The sequence below is a fragment of the Lactuca sativa genome, chromosome 1 (assembly GCF_002870075.4).
Source record: "Lactuca sativa cultivar Salinas chromosome 1, Lsat_Salinas_v11, whole genome shotgun sequence".
In the NCBI taxonomy this organism is placed as follows: Eukaryota; Viridiplantae; Streptophyta; class Magnoliopsida; order Asterales; family Asteraceae; genus Lactuca; species Lactuca sativa.
The window spans coordinates 57,620,266-57,641,883 of NC_056623.2; the positions used below are offsets into that span (position 1 = coordinate 57,620,266).

The 21,618-nt window shown below is 38.5% G+C and overlaps 1 long non-coding RNA gene across 1 annotated transcript; it reads left to right on the forward strand.

Annotated features, from left to right (window-relative positions):
* Positions 1-20,244: 20,244 nt before the first annotated feature.
* LOC128134020 (uncharacterized) lies at positions 20,245-21,293 on the forward strand. The gene is made up of 2 exons (XR_008232355.1): positions 20,245-20,654; positions 20,745-21,293. It is a non-coding gene; the product is annotated as an uncharacterized LOC128134020 (long non-coding RNA).
* The last annotated feature ends 325 nt before the right edge of the window (positions 21,294-21,618 follow it).

Consider the following 21,618-nt stretch of genomic DNA (forward strand, 5'->3'; position numbering starts at 1 on the left):
TACATTTTCAGTGACTTGTTGATAATTGGTAATTAGAAATCTCAACGAAAATTTAAAAACTGGATCCTTTGGGAAGAAAAATCTTGGTGATAGACATTTTCATAAGGATCTCTTATAAATAAAAAGAGATTTCAAGGTATATCCAAAAAAGTGGTTTCGTTAATTCAAAGGGTGAAAGCTAGAACATTTAATTGTTCACCGTCAATGCTTTATAGGTTTTGAATTTTGGGTTTCACTTAGCACGTTGTGACACGAAACTGAGATCATTACCACAGAACTTGGGTAACCATAAACCTCAGTGGTAGTGCTGAGAGTCTCAAGGGTTACTATTATGAAACGAATATTCAGTGGAGAATAAGATTGAGGTGGTTGAAGAATAAAGATACCTCTGCTATAAAATTGGACCAAGCAGAAAAACTCTTAACTTAATTTAGAGAAAAGTAGGGTAGCTCACGATCAAAGTGATTTTGACAGCCTAATAGGGAATACATTATTGGTATTTATCAAGTCATTAAGGCTTCACTCAGAATCTTTGGAGGCTTGGGTCAACATACAACAGCATGCTTCTAGGGACACTTAGCTAATACAAAGATAAAGAATTATACATGCCCCAGCTTCATCATTTAAAACTTCCTTATACATTGATTAGATAAAGACCAAAATAATTTAAAATGAAATAAAGAAAATAGTTTTGAATTATGGTTTGCATTTTCTGAAAAGAAAAATATAAAAAACAAAAAAGAAATTTTTTTTTAGATTTTATAAGATTTTTTGAAAAAAAATTATTTTTGGATTTTATGAAAGTAAAAGAAATACATAAAATAAATTACGAGTAAAAGAATGAACATACTATACAACTTAAAACATCAATTGAAAAATAAGAAGTGAACTCAGCTCAGTAAGACCGAACCCGAAATAGACCGAGCGTTCGGTTCATTTCGGTTCCCAAAAGAACCGAACCCGAAATGGACCGAGCGTTTGCTCTATTTCACTTCCAAATTTTATTGAGGCGAGTGTGATTTTGGTATAGACTCAGCTTCCATCATTCCTAAGCCTTGTAGGATTTTATTAAAACTTGTTTCAGGCAAGGCCTTAGTAAAGATGTCAGCTAATTGATCAGTGGTTCTTACAAAATGAATTTCTACATTACCATCTTCCACATGATCTTTGATAAAGTGATACCTTAGTGCTATGTGTTTCATTTTTTAGTGTTGCACTAGGTTGTGACAAATCCTAATCGCGCTCTCTGAGTCACAATATAGTGGGATTTTCTTCATGTTCAGGCCGTAGTCTTGAAGTTGACTTTCTATCCAAATGACCTGAGATGTGCATGATGCTACAGCTATGTATTCTGGTTCGGCAGTGGAGAGCGAGATGCAAGTTTTTTTCTTTGGTTGCCAACTAACAAGTTTGCCATCTAGAAATTGGCATCCTCCAGTGGTACTCTTTTGGTCCAGTCCACATCCTCCAAGATCAGCATCTGAGAATGCTTGAACAAAGAACCCTTACTTGGCTGGGTACCATAGACCAAGCTAAGAGGTTTGCTTCAGGTATCGGAAGATATTCTTCACAGCTAGCAGGTGAGGTTCATGTGGATTAGCTTGAAACCTAGCACAGTAGCAAACAAAGAGCATTATGTCTGGTCGACTAGCTTTTAGGTACATTAGGGACCCTATCATTTGACGATAGAGGGTCATGTCAGCAACCGGTTTGTCCAAAGAAGGTGTTAACTTTGTGCCAAACGCCATTGGAACCTTCACTTTCGAATCTCCCAACATTCCAAACTTGGCAATCAAGGTCTTCGTGTAAGCCTCTTGATTAATAAAAATGCCTTCGGGTCCCTGTCTAATATTCAAGCCAAGGAAAAAGTTAATCGGACCCATTGAGCTCATTTCAAATTTAGTCTCCATCAACTTCCTAAATTCAGCTGTTAATCTAGGATTTGTGGAACCGAAGATGATGTCATCGACATAAATCTGAACGATCATAAGGTGGTCACCCTCTTTCTTACGAAAGAAGTTTGGGTCAACCAAACCTTGTTTAAACTTAGACATTTTAAGAAATCTAGTTAGAGTTTCATACAATGCCCTTGGTGCTTGCTTGAGACCATAGACTACCTTGTCCAGAATGTAGCAGTGATCTGGATACTTCTTGTTCACAAAACCTGGTGGTTGCTCTACATACACCGTCTCTTCCAGTTCTCCATTTAGGAAGGAACACTTCACATCCATTTGGAATACTTCAAAGTTCTTGTGTGCAGCATAAGCGAGAAAAATACGAACCAATTCTAGCCTTTTTACGAGAGCGAAGGTCTCTTCGTAATCTATGCCTTCTTCTTGACAGTAACCTTTCACAACCAATCATGCTTTGTTGTGAATTAGATTTCCTTCATTATCCATATTGTTCCTGAAAACCCACTTTAGTCCTAACACAGACTACCACAGAAGCATCCTTTGGTGTTGGAATCAGTCTCCACACTTCATTTCGCTCAAACTCATTGAGTTCGTCCTGCATCACCTGTAACCAATCAGAATGATCGAGTGCAGTGTTGATCGTCTTCGGTTCAACCTTGGAGACGAACGAATTGAACATGTAAAATTCCACTTTAGAGGATAGTGCATTTTGTTTCGCTTTCAGTTATGATCGTGTGAGAACTTTTTCTTTTGAATCACCAATAATTTGTGTTTGAGGATGATCTTTGGTCCATTTGGTGAGTGGAGGGTAATTAGGATCATATGTGGGATCTAATTCAACATTCACTTCTTCTTCAAATTCTGACTAAATATCATCATCGTTTGAATTCGCATTCTCCCCCTCGAACGATGATACTACCTCCGCTTCAGGCTCTGAATTCTCTCCCTGGACATGACTTTCGGTTGGTGTTGATGATGATGGACTCTCCCCCTGGAATGATGAATCTTTGGTTATCTGTACCAGACGAGCCCTCCCCGTGAACATAAGAATTATCTTTTGAAAGTTCGCTTGAGTCAGGTTGTTCGGTTGCTGGTGGTTGTTCATCTGCCATTTTCTTTGCAACATCATCAATTATCTTCTTCAGGTTGTCTACCTTGTTATTTTCAACTTTGGATTCAGAGTGAATAACATTTTCTGGTTCATCAAACAGCTGCATGTATTGCTCAAAGAGGTTTGAGATTGGTACCGTAGCTTGACCAGATTTAGAAAATATTTCCTCCACAGAACCTTCAGTTGTTTTCAGTCTTTTAACGTAGTTATCATCGAAGGGGACATAATTGGTCTCTTTAATTTTCTTTGAACGCTTGTTTAGAACCCTGCATGCTTTGGAGGTTAAGGAATAACCCATAAAGATTCCTTCATCTGCTTTGACATCAAACTTGTTTCGGTGCTCCTTTGAATTGAAGATGAAGCATCTTGAACCGAACACGTAGAAAAACTTTACATTAGGCTTTCAGTTGTTCAAGATCTCATACAGAGTGATGGAGAAACGTTTGTTCAGATAAGATATGTTCTGTGTGTAGCAAGCAGCAACAATGGCATCTGCCCAGAAATATAAAGGTAGAGAAGCGAAGCTAAGCATGGTTCGGGATGCTTCACATAGAGATCGGTTTCGCCTTTCGACAATTTCATTTTGTTGTGGAGTATACGGAACCGAGAAGTTGTTAGTTGTCCCCTTTTCTGCAAGAAAATCTTCAAATTCTTAGTTCTTGAACTCCAACCCGTTGTCGCTTCTTATATTTCGAACCACCTTTCGTAGTTGAACTTCTACCTTCTTGATAAAGAGTCTAAGCTTGGGAGTGGCCTCTGATTTCTGCCTCAAAAAGAACACCCAGGTAAACCGAGAGAAGTCATCCACTATAAAAAGTATATACCTGTTACCACCAATGCTCTCGATTGAAGATGGACCACATAGATCAACGTGAAGTAATTCTAGTGGTTCGATAATTCTTGTATTGACTCGAGATGGGTGACTCTGTCGACTTTGTTTTCCCATTTCACATGCAACACATAAGTGATGTTTATCGAACTTCAGAACAAGAAGGCCTCAAAGATGATCCCTAAGTACTAGCTTGTTGATGTCTTTAAAACTGAGATGGGAGAGTCTTCGGTGCCAAAGCCAGCTTTCTTCTGAATGAGCCTTCGTTAGCAAGCAACCTGTTGTTTTCCCTCGAATGGGATTGAGATTCAAAGGTTACATCTCTCCTTTTCGCTTCGATTTCAGCAAGATGTTATTCGTCTTCTTTTCAATAATCTTTTAGCCATCGTCATCGAATGAAACTTTTAACCTGGTACCGACCACCAGTTGGGAAACACAGATAAGGTTGTGTTGTAAACCTTCAACGTACGCCACTTTTCGTACCGAGAAATCACCATTAGTGATCATACCGTAAACTTTGATTGTGCCAAAAGAATTATTACCATACTTGACACTTCCACCATCTTGAAGGGACCAAAATTCCCTCAGCTCTTCCCTTCTCCCTGTCATGTGATGTGAGCAGCCACTGTCTATATACCATTCATCATTGAACTGCTCGTCACGTATAACCTGCAAAAATTAAGCAGATTTAGCAACCCAAAGTTTCTTGGGTCCTTGTGAGCCTTTTACAGAAAAAGGAATTGAAAGAGAAACATCAACGAAAAAGGTTCTATTTATTAAGGTTGTTTCAACTTTTCTTTTTCTGGTGAAAACTTTGATTTTATTAGATTTAAGCGCTTTAGTTTCGATTTTCGAATTGACGTTAGCTGTCTTTCGGTTCTTCACTTTGGGTTTAAACGATGTCTTCTTATCGTTTTTTGGAAAGAGCTTTCCTTTTCCCTTTCGATCAATCTGTGAGTGAGAGTGGGAATGAGAAAGATGATACTTAGGAGCAGAATTAAACTTTTGGTCATTGCTCTTACTCAATTTAGAGCCGAAACTACTTTCCTTTCGGTTCCTCTCATTGGTTGACCCATGACCGAAACCACCCTTTTGGGTTCTCTCATCTTGAGGACCAAAACTTCTTTTTCGGTTGTTTTCTGTTTAAGGACCGAACCTTCACTTTCGGTTGCCATGCCTATGTGGACCGAAACTCTGTTTTCGGTTGTATTGATTTTGTGGACCAAAACTCTTTGTTTGGTTGTTTTCATCATGTTGAGCGCGAGAAGTTGAGTTTGCTTTTGCTTCTTCCTTTAGCTTAGAGGGCTTTTCATAGCGAATATAATTAGGGTTTTGAGATCGCCAAAACTGTTTCCTTTCAGTGAGATTCCTCTTGTATCTCAAATTCCGTTGATTCTTTCTCTCCAGCACTTGTTTTGGATTTTTGTGGATGTTGGCCTTCCTCTTTAGCATTTGAGCTTGCATTTCGCTCTTAAATGAAGAGGTTTCACTTGATACTATGATTGGTTTGCCTGAAAGAGTTTTGGTACCACTTGTGCTTGGCACATCAAAGCGAGTAGGTTCACTAAGTGGTTCTGCCACATACATACCTTTTACTCTCCATGATGTTTTCTTAGAAAGACCTTCTGTTTCATCGGCGACATCAATTGGTGCTGACTAGAAAAACTCATCACGACCATCAGCATTATCTTCTTCTACTAAGGTTGTCAGTTCGGCTGTCTGTTGTTGAGTAACTCCTTTAACTATATAAACTTGATTTGGAGTTGTTTGGACCTTTTGATATACAACTTTCTTTTCCTTGAGGACTTTAGTCTTGTTTTTGGATAAACGAGCGAACTCAACAGAATTTTTTGAAATAAGATTTTTATTGGTTTCGGGTTCGCTTTTGACAAATTCGGAACAGTCAACCTCATCTTCTACAGATATTACACTCATATCATCATCGTCATTGAATTTAGAAGTGTTCCAATATCATTTTTATTTTCTTAATTCAACTTGGCATTCATAGAGTCAAATTTCTGTACAGTTTCGGTTTTAATTTTTAATTTCTCATTCTCATCCAACAAATTTTTGAGCATATCCTTATGGTCTTTTGACTTTATAAAGGAATCAATTTTGTCAAGACCAATTTTGTAAGCAGGAGAGATATCATCAGAAGAAACAACGTTTTCACAGTTATAAGCATCAACATCGATTTCATCCTCCTTTAACTCAAGGAAGGGCAAAATCATACGATGTATCTTCTTCCCTATATCACAATCAAGATGCAATTGAGTAATGTTGGAGTATAGTAGTTTAGCAATCAAACAAAAAACATTTCGTTGTTTTAAAAGCTTTAAATTATCTCTTTGCAAATAAATTGTTTCATCCCAAGACCTAATTAACTCCTTCTCCTTCTGCTCAATCCATATACGCCTTTCCTCACTCTTCGTCGAAATCCTACTGATGTGATCAGTTAGGTTAGAATTTGTGATACGAGTTTGAGTTAGACTACCACTTATACTAGAAATTTTAGATTTTAGTCCATTAAGGTCGTTTTCATAGTTTGTGATGGAGATATGTAAAGAAACAAAAATAGATTGTACCTTCTTGATCAACTCATATCATTCGTTGATCTGCTCACTGACAGGTTTCGCTGCAAAACACTTGTCTTCTCACCTTTTTGCTTTGTCTAGTCCCCCATCAATGGTATAGCCTCTCATTTGTGACACCTCAAAAGTCACCATCAGACACTTTCCAGCAACGTTTTCCTCTTTCACCAACAAAGCCCTGCCATGAGTAGGCTTCCTTACTTCTTCATCTTCTGAATCTGTAGACCAAACTTCAATTCCACCGAATTCATCGCCAACTGTATTTCCCTGCACAATAAGAGAATTCATAGCGTTATTAGATCCAACTTTCTTTTTCTTGATTTCCTCCAATCGTTGTATGAGGTTCGCTTCCTCGTCATCATTGTCATTCTTTTCTGACTTCTTTCTCAGCATACAATCTTTGGCAAAGTGATTTTTGCCTCCACAATAGTGACAATTAAAGCTTGAGTCACCACCAAGTTTTGCCTCCTTCTTTGGTTCTTCGGTCTAAGAAACACTCTTCGGTTCCTCCTTTGCTTTCTCAGCATTGTAGCTTCCCTGTCAGTTTCGGTTCATATTTGCTAGGAACCTCCTTTTGATGAACTTCTTGGGATTTGACACCATTAAAGCAAAATCTTCACTAGTTAGATCATATTCAGAAAGATCTAAATCTTCTTCTTCTTCGACAGCAATCTTTGCTTTGGATATTAGAGCCAAGGACCCCATGCCAGAAACCACATTCGTTTCTTTAGTCGTTGCACTCTCATGTGACATTATATCCCCACCAGTTTTGCCAAAGAATAAGCTTTGAATTGTTCATTTGCCTTCACAGTATACACCACAACCATCCATTCGGGTCTAAGGCCATTCATGAATGTGACATTTTGTTCAATGACTTTCCTTTCTATCCCATGATTTATAATCTTACTCAGTAGATGATTAAATCGATCAAAGGCTTGAATAAGCTTCTCTTCAGGCTTCTGCTTGAAGTCACCAAACTCTGAAAGCAATAATGTTTGGATTGAATGCTCAAGATCTTCATCCGTAGAGTACAGTTCCTTCAACCTGTCCCAAATTTCTTTCGCCATTGTGCATGAGCTTACCAACCAAAATGTGTCCGATTGTAAAGCGAATCTTATCATCCTTAAAGCTTTGATGTTGCACTAAAACTTTTCCTTCTCATCTTGGGGTATGTCTTTCACATCATTGATGAGTTGATTGTATTCCTTTTGAGTTTTAACGATTCTTGAAGTGCTTGAGTCAGCGAATGGACCTACAGTAATCGCCTCCCAGATCAAATATCCATTGTCTTCTGAACCAATCACGTAGTCTTCAAAGTGATGCGTCTAGACCTCATAGTCTTGAGTGTACAATATAGGAATCCTTGTCGTCGATCCTATACTGTTGGAGATATTGATTGGGTTTAACTAAGAATCATCCATGGACATGACGATTTTTGTTCAAAAACCTGCTTAAGATCAGACTTGTAAATAACATTAGGGTAAGATCGAATATTTAAAGAACTACATCAATAGAAGATGACGGCTCTAATAATATCAATCAAAGCGGAAAACCCTAAGATCATCTTCAACAGAAGAGATGTGTATGGATTACACAGTCTCTTGCTCTGATACCAATTGATGAGTTGAAAAACTCTTAGATCGATTAGATCTTTAACAGGTTAATCAATACAATAAACAAACACAATAAACACGATATAGAATCAAGTAATGCTTAATGATTCAAATGTAATCACGCCTCAGTAAAGCTCGACAAAGAACTTCCACTGTAGAGGCGAGCTAGGGTTTGTAGTACAATACCGGGAATAATAAATGAAAAGCGATCATGAACAAGGATGCATGCATGCACCTTAAATACTAAACTCTAATAAAACAAACACGGTTAGACAGGCCCAAACCGGATACCAAAATAGGGCTAAGGACCGAGCCCAAAGACGCAACACTTCTGGACCCAACACTTTTTTTCGAATTTTTTTACCAACTCCTTATTTTGAGTTCATACATACTCGACAGTACATCTGAATCCCTCAAACCAAGGCTCCGATACCAACTTGTAACGTCCCAAAAATAAGACCAAAAATTTTAAAATTTTAAATTAATAAAATGGTAATCCAAAATATCATCATAAAACCAAGATGGATCCGAGTGTATCAATACATCATAAAATATCATAGTAAATCACAAAAAATGTGGAATAAGGTGGTGTGTGTTCTGCAATAATCACAGGCTCTTCCCTTTCAAACCAGAAGTACCTTAAACATAAACTAAAAACCATAAGCACAAAGCTTAGTGAGTTCCCCCAAAATACCACATACCATACATGATAATCACATACTGGGCCCCCGCCCTTCATCAGGCCTCACCCGACGTCAGGCCCCGCCCGGCATCGAGTCCCGCTCGCTATACAGATCTGTTAACCATCAGGCCCTACCTGACATTGATCCCCGCCCGGTACACATATAAACATATAAACATATAATCATATAAAAACATATGATAATCACAATGACAATAGCATACGATACAGTCATCGAGCCTCGCCCGACATCGGGTCTTGACGGTAAGCATACCATCACATAACATATGCAAGAGTCACATAGACATATAGCATCCTAACATAATAAACCATGAGCCATCATAGGTGCCTTCGACCTGCTAAACACAGTGAGGAAATTCACCTCATGCTGTTGAAACCCTTTGATAAATCTCTGCCTGCTGGTCCGACAAATCACACACAATCAATACCAATAACATCCAATTAATAATTGGATTCCAATCCATAACCATCAATCTAATCAATTGGGTCATTAACCAAGGCAAAAAACCATTTTACATTTCATCTAACATGGCCCAAGGCCAAGGCCTAATTAAACTACTACGAAGGCCTAAATTCTACTTGGCAACCCAAGGCCCAAATATGGCCCAATCTTCCAATTTGGGCCCAAAGCCATCATAGGCCTAAAATCTAAAGAACCCTAGGCACTAGCCAAAAGCCCAAATAAAAAGTCTAATGGCCTAACAAGTCCCAAATGAAGAAAACCCAACCTATGGCCCAAACCGAGAATGCAAGCCCAAAAAGCCCATCTATTGAGTTCGCGGGGTGTACTCAGCTTGTACGCTTAGTGTACACCTCCTGGGGCTAGTACGCGGAGCGTACCAGCTGGGTATGCCTAGTGTACTCCCCAGTTAGCCACCCCACTCCATTAAGCACTTAATCCATTGAGACATCAAGCCAAACTCCCATATCTGATTCTTTAAAACTATTTATCACGTAAAGTTGGCAACTTTACACACATGCAAGGCTTAATAGGGCTCAAGAGCTCAAAAAGAGCTTTATAAAGGTCTTAACACATGCATGGGTCAAAATGTACCATAAAGTTGACATTTTTATGAACTTCGAGACTGAAATTAGCTAGGATCTAGCATCCTTAGCCTCCGGAGTAGATAAAAATCTCTCCTGTAAGACAAAGGACACAAAAGATGCACAAATGTTCCAAAAACTAGATCTAGCATAGAAGAGCACAAAGGTGTAAGATTTTTACCTCAAAAAGTTTGCAAATGTGGAAGTGATCCTGGATCTACAAACTCAACCCACTTCTCTAAGGGCTTCTCTTTTTCTTCTTCACCTTAAGACACCAAAAAAAATCTTATCAAGCTCACAAACTCACAAACACACTTAGGGTTTCGCCTTTAGGACAAGGAGGATGGAGATTTGCTTAAGATATCCAAATGAGGCTATCATAAGGTTTAAATAGTGTGCAAACCCAAAAAAATTAGGGTTTGGCTCAGACTTATGTACGCTATGCATACTCCACGTACCCCTACGTACGTGGTCAAGTCTTGTGATCAAGACATCGGGCTAGTACGCCAAGCGTACCACTAGTACGCCCCGTGTACTAGCTAAAGGACTAAATTGCTATGTTTTTCGATGAGGAGTGTTAAATGATAAACTTACCAAACTTGAGTGTTAAACATTGACTTGATTGGTATTAAGGATAGAATCACTAAGAGCTGCAAGGCATTTTACTCCAACTTCTTGAGCTAGCCAAAGGCCTACTGAAGTGCTTCATATTCGGCCTCATTATTGGTGAATTGGAAGTTCAATCACATGGCGTACGTGATTTCATCTTCATTGGTGTTCTTAAGGATTAGGCCTACTCTTGACCCCTCCATGCTTGCAGCTCTATCGATGTACAATTCCCAGTCGTCCTGACTCACCTTCGGCTCTGAGTGATCTAGTGGGAGGACCATTGGTATGTTCTTGAGTGTGTCGGGGATCTCAACTAGGAACTCTGCCAACACTTGAGATTTGATTTTGGTGCATGATTGATAATATATTTCATGTTCACCTAGTTCGATTCCCATTTCTCTAGACGTCCTGACTTCTCTAGCCTTAACAAGAATTGCTTTGTTGGATAGTTGGTTAAAACCTCAATCTTGTGAGGTTGAAAGTAGCGTCTGAGTCGCTTGGAAGCATAGATTAATGTGAGGACTAGCTTTTCTAAGATTTGGTAATTGAGCTCGGGACCTTGTAACTCTCTGCTCACGAAATGTATTCGCAATTGCTTTTTATCTCTATCAACGATTAGCACCAATGATATGGCTTTGCTGGATGCTGTCAGGTATATATGTAGAGTTTCTTCCGGCATGAGGCTCGTCATGGTCGGGAGCTAGTGCAGTGCTTCTTTCAGATGTTGTAGGGATTTGTCGGCCTCTGGTGTCCATTGGACTTGGTTTTTGCAGATTCATCCATTCAAAGTTTAGAAAAGTAGGAGAGCTTTCTCGATGACTTGGAGATAAATTTGTCGAGTGTTATTAACTTTCCATTGATCTCTTGCACTTCCTTGCGGTTGTGAGGGGTTTTTGAGTCGAGGACTTCCTATATTTTGGTATGTTTGGGTGGTATTCATTCATTGGTTATTTGATAACCCATGAACTGGCCTTCTTCCACCTTGAAAGTGCATTTACCTGGTTTGAGTTTCATCCGCACCTTCGTCAATGTTTGAAAGGTTTCCTCGACATTGTGGAGCAATGTTGCTTTGTCATGGCTTTTGATGACCATATCATCAACGTATACCTCTAAGTTCCTACCAATTTGGTTTGCAAAGACTTTCTCCATCAGGCTCTAGTACGTTGCCCCGACGTTCATGAGACCGAATGGCCTTTTTAGGTAGCAGAAGGTGCCACGATCGGTATGAAATGTTGTTTTCTCCTCATCTTCTCTCTTCATATGGAATTGATGATAGCCATTTTAGGCGTCGAGGAAGCACTTAAATTGAAATCTTTCCAAGTATTCGACCTTTTGATCTATCTATGGGAGGTTGTAATGATCTTTAGACAAGCACTGTTCAAATTGGAGTAGTCAATGCACATCCGCCATGATCCATCATTCTTTTTCTCCATCAATGGGTTCACTATCTGGGTAGGGAAAATTACTTCCCGGAGGATGCCTGCATCCACCAGCTTTGCCAACTTTGTATTAATTGGCTTGCTTCTATCACCTATTTGCCCCTCTTTTTTTGCTTGATGAGGGTGCTCCCCGAGTGAATATTCAAGCTATGCTCAATGACCTCGCAATTGATCCCTGTTATGTTTGTGGCGCGCCATATGAAAACCTTGTTGTGATGCTTCAAGAGGGAGACTAGCTTTAGTTTTGCTTCTTCCGATAGTCTGGAGCCTATTCGGACTATTTGCTCTAGGTAATCTGGGTGAATGATGTGCTTTTCTTGTTTGGCAATTTTCTTTTGACTTTTCCTAGGTAATCTAGTGTGTCAATGACTTGATGATAATGGTGTGCTCGTGGGTTAATGGAAACTATTGTGGCTGACCTAGTGCACATGGTAAACTTGACAATGCCATGGATTTTCGATGGTATGGCCTACAGCTGGAAGAGCGTTGGTCGCCCGAGCAAGATGTTATGCTATGCTGGGAGGCGCATCACTAAAAATTCAATCGTTCGCATGATCTTATCCCTCCTATTGTGACTGACCAAGGTGAGTGGTAGATGTATGGTGCCCAGTGGCCATAGCCTATACCCTATGAAACCTTATAATGTTCCACATGTTAGAGGCTTTAGTCCCACCTTCTAGGAGGTGGGTAACTACCTAAAACAATGTTCATATAGTATGTTTGTACTGTTGCCGTTTTTGATGTATACACGATGAACTTGCGTTTGGCGTATGTAGGCAGTGATCTAGAGTGGATCCTTGGGATCCTAGTTTGGTGGCCTTGGGTCATCTATCGAGAATTTCATATTGATTTTATATATATATATATATATATATATATATATATATATATATATATATATATATATATATTACTATATAATACCTCGATGTCGTCCTTTGCTTTGTGGGGATCACCTCTTTTGCGAGGCCTAATGATGGTGAATATGACACTCTATTTCTCTGAGCGCTTGCCTGTGTATCTTTGAGCTCGGGCATTAATCTGATCGACATCGAACTTGGATGTCAAGTCCTTTGTGATATTAGAGATGTCGCCCTGTAGCTGCTTTTCTTCAATTTCTTTCTTCAGCATCCTGCACTCGCTAGTATCGTGAGTTTTACTCTTGTGAAACTCACAATACTTGCCCTATTTTGTTTCTATCTTTGAAGGGATTTTCTCGATGGTGTGAACATTTGTATGGTGGTTCAAGTGTTCGTCTTTGACAAATGGACGATATCTTCGGGATGGGTGTCGCAAGTGCCAATTATGCTTGCCATGGCTCCCGTCCTGGCACTCTCGATGGCCAGTATCGAGGCGAGAGATTGCTTCTTCATGTTTTATTTATGCATTGGCAAAAACCTTAAGGTTGGCTTCTTTTCTCTCTTCACTTTCGATCTGTCTAAAATATTTCTCGAATCTTTACTTAAGCTCGTCCCTTGACTGAGGTACCATCTCCTGCATCTTCTTTGATAGAGGACCAGGGAGTAAACCTTGGGCAAAGGCCCCAGTGACAAGGAATTCGTCATGGCCCAGGATATTTAGCGTTGCCAAAGTGAATATGTCGTAATACACCCTTATAGACTCTCCCTCCTTTTGCTTGCATGCCATAATTAAGTTCACATCTCCCTTTCCCTTCCTTAGCTACACGAAATTGTTAAGGAATAGGTATCATAACTGCTCGAAACTCAAGATGCTGCCATGTCGTAGTGCCTTGAACCATTTTCCTGCGTTTCCTGATAGCATAACAGGGAAATACGTGCATGTGAACCTACGTGCATGTCGAAACTTGACATCATCATGCACTCGTAAGTGTCGATATGCTCTTCTGGATCAGTGGTACCATCATACTTCATGGTTGGTATCATCGTCGAGTATGGGATCTCATACTACAAGAGCTCATGCAAAAAAATAAAAATAGTACTCCTCACTAGGTTTTGCATTTGTTCATATGGAAAACCACCATACATCAACAACTATTTAGTGTAATACGGGTTGTCGTACGCTTGATTGTACATTGCTGCTTGAGAAATGTACGATTGTTGTTGTGAACTTGTTTGTGTGCTTTGTTGCAGTTGTGAGCTCGATCACGGCTTCTGGAGCATGTACAGGTTTGGCCCCTGTGACTGTTGAGCATGGGTATTGAGTTATTGTGCCGATGATGAGTGAGGGTTGGACTCTTGTGACAGTGGCACTTAGGGAATAGATCCATGTAATTATTAGAAGTAGGAGCTGAATATTAGAGGTTGCTGAGCAAAGAGCGAAATATGTGACATGCTCGCTATGGGAGAGAATTGATAGATCGACATTGGATGTTGTGCAGAAGACAGTATGGTTCATGGGGACTAAGCGTTCATCCCCGCCTGTTGTGACAGTGATTACATCTAAAAAACCAGTGGTTGTGATTGCTGAGTTGATAGTTGTGACTGTTGGTTCGGTGGTTGTGATTTCCGGGTCACCATTATCCGAGGCGGTGCAGTCGTGGTTGTAACCAAATGCTCTATTGTGACGGGTGGTAGTCGCCATAAGGTGGTTATCGTTTCCGTTTCCGTTGTGGAACCTGGTGCTTGCGATGTTGGCGTTTGGTTGGAGGCATGCCCTTCGGGTGCAGATTCTTGCATGCCATCAAGAGACAACATGGATCTGAGTGGGCTTGTTTCTCCTCCGCCGGACTCCATAGGTCCCTTTCCCGTCATCGTCGATGTATAGATTTGTATTACAGTTGTGTAACTATGAGTACATGCCCGAATGGTGCTAAATGTTATGATATGAGCTTTAGACTTAACACTGTCACATGATGATTCCGATTAGGTTGAACCCTGTAATCACAACAAAAAAGAGATAACGTCAGTCGACGTCCGGGAGGTGGTCCCGAGACGAAGCTTCGGCGGTCTAGTTAGTATTTGTTTGAGAATAAGGTGATTAGGGTTTTGGATAGAGAAAAGGCGGTCCCGTATTCTAGAGAAGAAGGGTCCTTTTATACTCGTTATTCTCTATACATGATCTCAATGGTGTCCTTTGTCCTATCTAGGCCGGTAGGACGTGGAGGAGTCCCATTGGTGCATCGTGCACTACTAATGGTCGTCTGATATTGGTGCAAAATAAACAGAGGACAATGCCATGAGGGCTATACTTGTCTCTTTGGGAAACGTCCAACTGTGTTTTGTTTTATTACGAACCGAGGATTGTTGTTAGGAATTGGACCTGGGTGTGAGGGCACCAATCATGAAGGTCCTAGCACGAGGTCGAGGGATCGAGTCTGGTGTTAAGACAGATTGCGACCATTAGCTAGGTCATCCTAAAGATAGCAGTTCTGTTATCTTTAACATACTCCAAGTGGGATACATTAACAATAAGGTATAAAGTTCATACCTTTCCATTTTATGGGTTGCTTATGATGTGATTAAGTCCCTTTTTGTCTTTTAGCAATGAATACTTGGAGTTTAAAGCAACTCCAGGACCTTAGAGAAGATTTATGCTATTTTTTAGACCTTATGGTCCCATAAAGTTTGTATCTTGGTTATAAATCAACCATGCATGAGTTTTCTAGATTATTTGGTCCCTTTTGAGTTAGGGTTTAAGATATAGGCTTTTGGAGTTTAGAGAAGGGATAAATTTGGAAACTTTATCCATGCATGGCCTTAATCGATCCAGATATGAGCTTCGAAGCTCTGGAAATAAGGGTTCAGAGCATAAGGAACTAAATTGGCCAACTTACCACAGCATGGCAATGTTGTTGTCACAATGTGGTGGTGAGGGACTTCACGACTGTTTTAGCATTTAGCCACCATAGCGTAGCTATGGTTTTGGCCACGACGTGATGACTCCACTGTTGACTTTGACCGCTGACTTTTGGCTAATTTGACCTTGGGTCTAACTTAAAGGATTTGGTTGATTGGTTAAGGTTTGAACTTCATTGGGTGATAGTCAGTTCGCAGGTCTGTCCAATGTGAGGTGTTGAGAGTGTAGCAATGTTTTTCTAGTTCTGCGTATCAGGTGACTTTCCTCACTATATTATGGGTTACGATGTATATCCCTGCATGATAGGATATAACAGGGTAGTGATATGCCAGTTAGAGTATTAGTAGTTCGATGCTCGTCCAACTGAGTATCATAGGAGTTGTATGTAGTCATATAGGATTGCCTGAGAACTCTTGATTTAGGCTTTCTTGCATGTTCCTTTTTTGGTTGTGACTTTAGAGTAGGATCACCTATTTGCCTGCCTATCCTGCCTCTGATTATATACAACTATGCATTCATTTGGTGATCTGTCAGTTGTGGCGTAGTGTGTTGTATGAGACCTTGTATGTTGTAGTGGGTTGTTAGACAGGTAGACTAGTATAGACAGTTGCATGTGTTGTTGAACTGTTTGATTGTCTGTTTCTTATATATATCGACATATCTTGTGGTTGATTGAGGCAATCCTGCTTTGTGTGGTAGACCAAGATACTCGGGCGGGCCAGCGGTGTGTTGAAAGGTCAAGTGCGAACCAACTGTATGGTGAAGACGAGTGAGGCAAACTAGTGTTAGACTGAAGGTCATTGTGTGTATACTTGTATGTATGTTGTATTTTGGTAGAACTTACTAAACTTTGGCTTACATTTGTGGATTAAATGTTTTTTGTTACTTTTGATTATCGTGGAAAGGCAAAGACATGAATGTAAACACTCATCAACAACAATGATGTTCCGCATTTATTATGATACTCTGATTTTCATAAAATTGTGTTTTGAATAAATGAGATTTTTTACTTGGGGTTTTAAGAAAATTTTGTTTTATTTCAATTAAAAATGAAAAATTATATTGTGAAAATTAGAACGTGATCGAGTGGTCATTGGTATGAGTTGGCAATGACATAATCCCTTATTTAATAACTAGGAAAAGATAAGTGGGTTACACCTTCACTTTTCTGATAATGACATTTTTAGCCCACAAAAAACAAGTTTATTTCCATACATGGCCAAAAAAAACATGGTAGGCCTTTTAAACAAAAACAAAAAAAGTTCGTAAGGGCCCAATAATATTACCTTTTGTTTTTGTTAGTTTTTTGTTTTGTTATATTTACGCTTAGCCTACTTGCACTTTGTGTTCCAATGGTTCACAAATGAATATTTGCAGTCATAAGTTTTTAACATGTAAGTTTTATCACGAACACAACAATCCAATCCTGTCATCACCACCACTGGTAGAATCTGAAATGGCAGAATGGAATAAGTAGATTTAAATACAAGATTCGATTCATATAAGAACCTCATCTAGCACTCACGAGAACTTAGCGAGGTTGATTTAGTATGACTTTGTGTAATGATTGTGTGGTGAGTCGTACGTATTTTGTCATAAATAATGTTGCTCATGAAAATGCCATGAAAAACTAGAGTTTTCGCTTTATGTCGGGGAAAAAGTTCACATGCAGATGTACGATTCGCGCGCCATTAATTGTGGTACCCATTTCGTTATATATATTGGATAAACGTGGTTTTATGGTGATAGACATCCATTTGATTTATGATCATTGTAGTCAATAGCCATACTTTATTCATCCTTTGCAATTCCAGGATAGAGGCACCTCAAAGACACTACTGGATAAATAGTATTTTCTAACCCTATATTTGCATTAAAATCAATCTCGGTTTTCGTAATTGATTTGTAGTAGTAAATGATTGTTGTAGCATCTAGTACACAAGGTAGGTTTCCTTATATAGAAACTCTCTCTCTTGTCATTATGGTAGGGGAACCTCTTAGCGATAAGAAAACACATGCTTTTAGCGACTGTTGATCGACATTAAAAGCTGGCTTTTCAGCAATGCTTTTTTTAGACATTTAAACGCACCAAAAACTAGTAGCTATGTTTATTAGGGTATCTTCGTGGGAGGTTGATCCTTTTCTCTATTGACATCAGGAGACAAGAACATGTCCATCCATGAAAATTCTTCTAATAATTTCAAGTCACATCTTTTTGGTAAATGTTTGGTAATGTCGTTCTATTGGCAAGAATCATAAAGACTGTAGGAAAGGTAACTTTACAATGATATATACGGCATTAATTCCTTGGCTTGGTTCTACAAAAGTAATTGAACTTGCATGGCCCCTACCAAAGGCGAACGTAAGATTTGTGAAAACCACTATCACAAATACATAAGGACTACGTTTGGCAACCAATCACCTAACTCGCATTAGCTAGGTACGTACTAGTATGGCCTCGTCGAGAACTTTTACAAGATCCATTCAGAAACCCATCACTAGATATGGGCACTACCATGTTTTAATGTTTAAAGATCGTTTATGGAAAGAAAAGCACTTCTAAATATTGACAAATTAGGCCGCTTCTATTTTGGGTTTTAGTCTTTACGACATGATGCGAAGCATTTATGAGTTAATTAGTGGATATTTTTATTTATTTATCCGTACTTCACTTACTATTGCCATGAGTATTTGTATATATCTTTGTATATTAGACCATCCAATATATATTCATGAAGAGCAATGGGGCAAGTGCAGATTCCGAGAAAGTAAATATTCTCAAAGGTCCGAGACAAACCATAAAGAAAAGGCCTATATCGTTATTATATATAAATTTTATTTTTAAATAAAAATATCTAATAAAAAAATTGGGTTTTATATAGCTGTCTATTTTACCCCCTTTCAACGCCCCCATACCACAGTGTCAACCTGCCACCATACACACCATCATCTATGCCTCGTGGTAGCGGTGAACAGCCAATCATCTTTCTTCTCTCTCTTCTTCAGTGTGGTTTGTATACCTGCACCTGGTGTGATGGTTTGTGGTGGTGTTGTTTGCTGACCTTAAAGCTCTCCATCCTCTTGGTATCGGGAGTATGGGTGTAAATCAAATGGTTTTATATGTTTTAAGTTACATCAAACTTTTATGTGCATAATCAATTAATGATTCTCGTGATGCCTGTATATGATTTATTGGAAACCGCAAGGATAAATAGACTATTTAAATGAAAAATCATTAATGTTTAATAATACCTAAACCTAAGACAAATTAATTTTATTTAAAAGGGAAAAAATTAATAGAGTTATAGGACTTTCGTAGCAATAACCCCTAGTTGAGACTTGAGAGCAACCAATTAGTAGCAGCAAACACTTGCTTCATTGGGGCTACTTAAAGCCTTGGTTGCCACTAATTTCTGAATTTTGGTTGAGGCATCCTATTTGCTCCGGGCTATTGGCCGCTTGATTTCGTCTTTCAGCTTCAGTATCCTATCATCAACGTTTAATCTCATATCAAACTGATGGCTTGGTCTCATGCACGGATTATAACTACCAGTGGTCCGTATAACTCTCGCATTCAATTTCTTTAATTTGGCTCTCGTTTCCTTAATTTTCATATTGATGTTTAATAGAATAATCATTTACTAATTCATGTTTGTAGTTTACGTATAACTTTTATCTAGCGAGGCTTTTGTGGGTTAAAGTTTTTTAAGACTGTTCTCTCATACATACATGTATTGATGATAGTTATTGAGGCTTTTGTGGGTTAACGTTTTTTAAGACTATTCTCTCATACATACATACATACATCTCGTGAGTAGGGACGCAAAGGGGGCAGATATTGCCATACCTGAAATCTGAACCCCACACCCATTCCCTCCCCCGCACTACTCATCTCCGACGGGTTCGGTTGAAAAAAGAAATTCATGCCGAGTCCGGGGAACCCATAAGGTACTCATGCATCCTTATGGCTCAAGACTAGTTTAATAGGGTTTGGCTCGGCTCCTGCTCATAATATTATTAGAAAGCTCAATAGCTCGTTGAAAAACCTCATCTAACTTATTAAAAAAAATGAAAATAATGGCAAAGGCCAATTGAAAATATAAAATGTATCACCAAGCAATATGGAATATAAGATACAAAATGGAAGTCCTCTATATGAAATTAACTTTCAAAAGAAAACACAAATTCAAAATTTGTTCTCAATATATATATATATATATATATATATATATATATATATATATATATATATATATATATATATATATATATATATATATATATATATATATATATATATATATATAGAAAAAACATCATAAATGGTCCATGTGTTTTCCCAGATTCTGAAGTTTAGTCACTGTGGTTTAAAAATCTAATAGATGGTCCCTATGCTTTCAAAACTTTTGACGATTGGTCCTTATTGTTAACTCCGTTAAGTTTTGTCCGTTAACCGAATGACATTTTCGTCATTTCACACCACAGGGACCGTTTATGATGTTCTCACTTTTAAAAAAAAGTTGAAATAATAGGCAAAATGGGTCTCTCTCTCTCTCTCTCTCTCTCTCTCTCTCTCTCTCTCTCTCTCTCTCTCTCTCTCTCTCTCTAGAAGATGAAGATGCAGCAAACACCAGCACAACCTAAACCCATTTGATTTCCCGTTGATGTACAATCCCCACCCCACATGTCGATTTATTGGAATCGATTTCATCATCTCTCATTTCAAGATCTGGGGTTGCAGGCGTGTTATCTCCTTCTTCCCTAAATGTTGATTTTATCATCTGTCGATTTCTTGTCGATGTACACTGTCAAGACCTTCATCTCCATTACAATAATTTGAGAGCCATCATCAAGAATCACCATCAGATCGACGAAACTAAAGCAACACCATAAATTATTTCTAAGTTCTTGAATCTAGTCCGAAAAACATGAGCCTCCGTTTCTCATCGCAAGATTCGATTTTAATCTTCATTTTTTGAGGTTTCGCTCAACATTTCAACATCTGGTTCAAGAATAAGTTTGCTCGTAGGTTATAGCTTACATCTCTATATTTGTTCAAGAATTCCTTCTTGTTCGTTTTTTAAACAATTAAATTAAATGGAATTTTTTTTCCAGATTCCGGAAAAAGCAGGCAGTCTCGCCAGAGAAGATGAAGGAATGAGAGGCATTCTACGAAAATGGTGGTGCTAGGAACTCGATGTGGAATGGTTGCTTGATCTGTAATCGATTTCAATTTCATCAGATTTCCAGTGAGTAATTGTCTTCCTCGGAGGCTCTGAAAGAATATATTCAACCATGATCGATTGTTCTTCCTTAGGGATGAATATACAAGCACAAATCAATTTTTAGAAACAAAAACCACACATACAAATCGATTTCATACTTTTTTCTAGGTTTTTAGTTCCTAAATCAATTTTAAAGGACAAACGAGTTCGTATTCATTTTCTGGGGTTTTTTTTTTTGATGTTCCAGATTTATTTTGGTGTTTCAGATTTAATTTTGATTTTTTTCTACTTCTAGAAATGGTTTAGGAGTTATGAAATGTTTTTTTTTATGTTTGTATGTATGTGTTGTTGGTGCCATGGAGAGAGAGAGAGAGAGAGAGAGAGAGAGAGAGAGAGAGAGAGAGAGAGAGATTATATATCAAATAATTATATTTAGTTTTTTCTTTTTTTAAATAAATAATTGAAAAGATCATAAATGGTCCCTGTGGTGTGAAATGACGAAAATGCCCTTCAGTTAACGGACAAAACTTAACGGAGTTAGCAATAAGGACCAATCGTCAAAAGTTTTGAAAGCACAGGGACCATCTATGAGATTTTTAAATCACGGGGACTAAACTTCAGAATCTGAAAAAACACAGAGACCATTTATGATGTTTTTTCATATATATATATATATATATATATATATATATATATATATATATATATATATATATATATATATATATATATATACAGCGAAACTGATAATTCATATATAAATA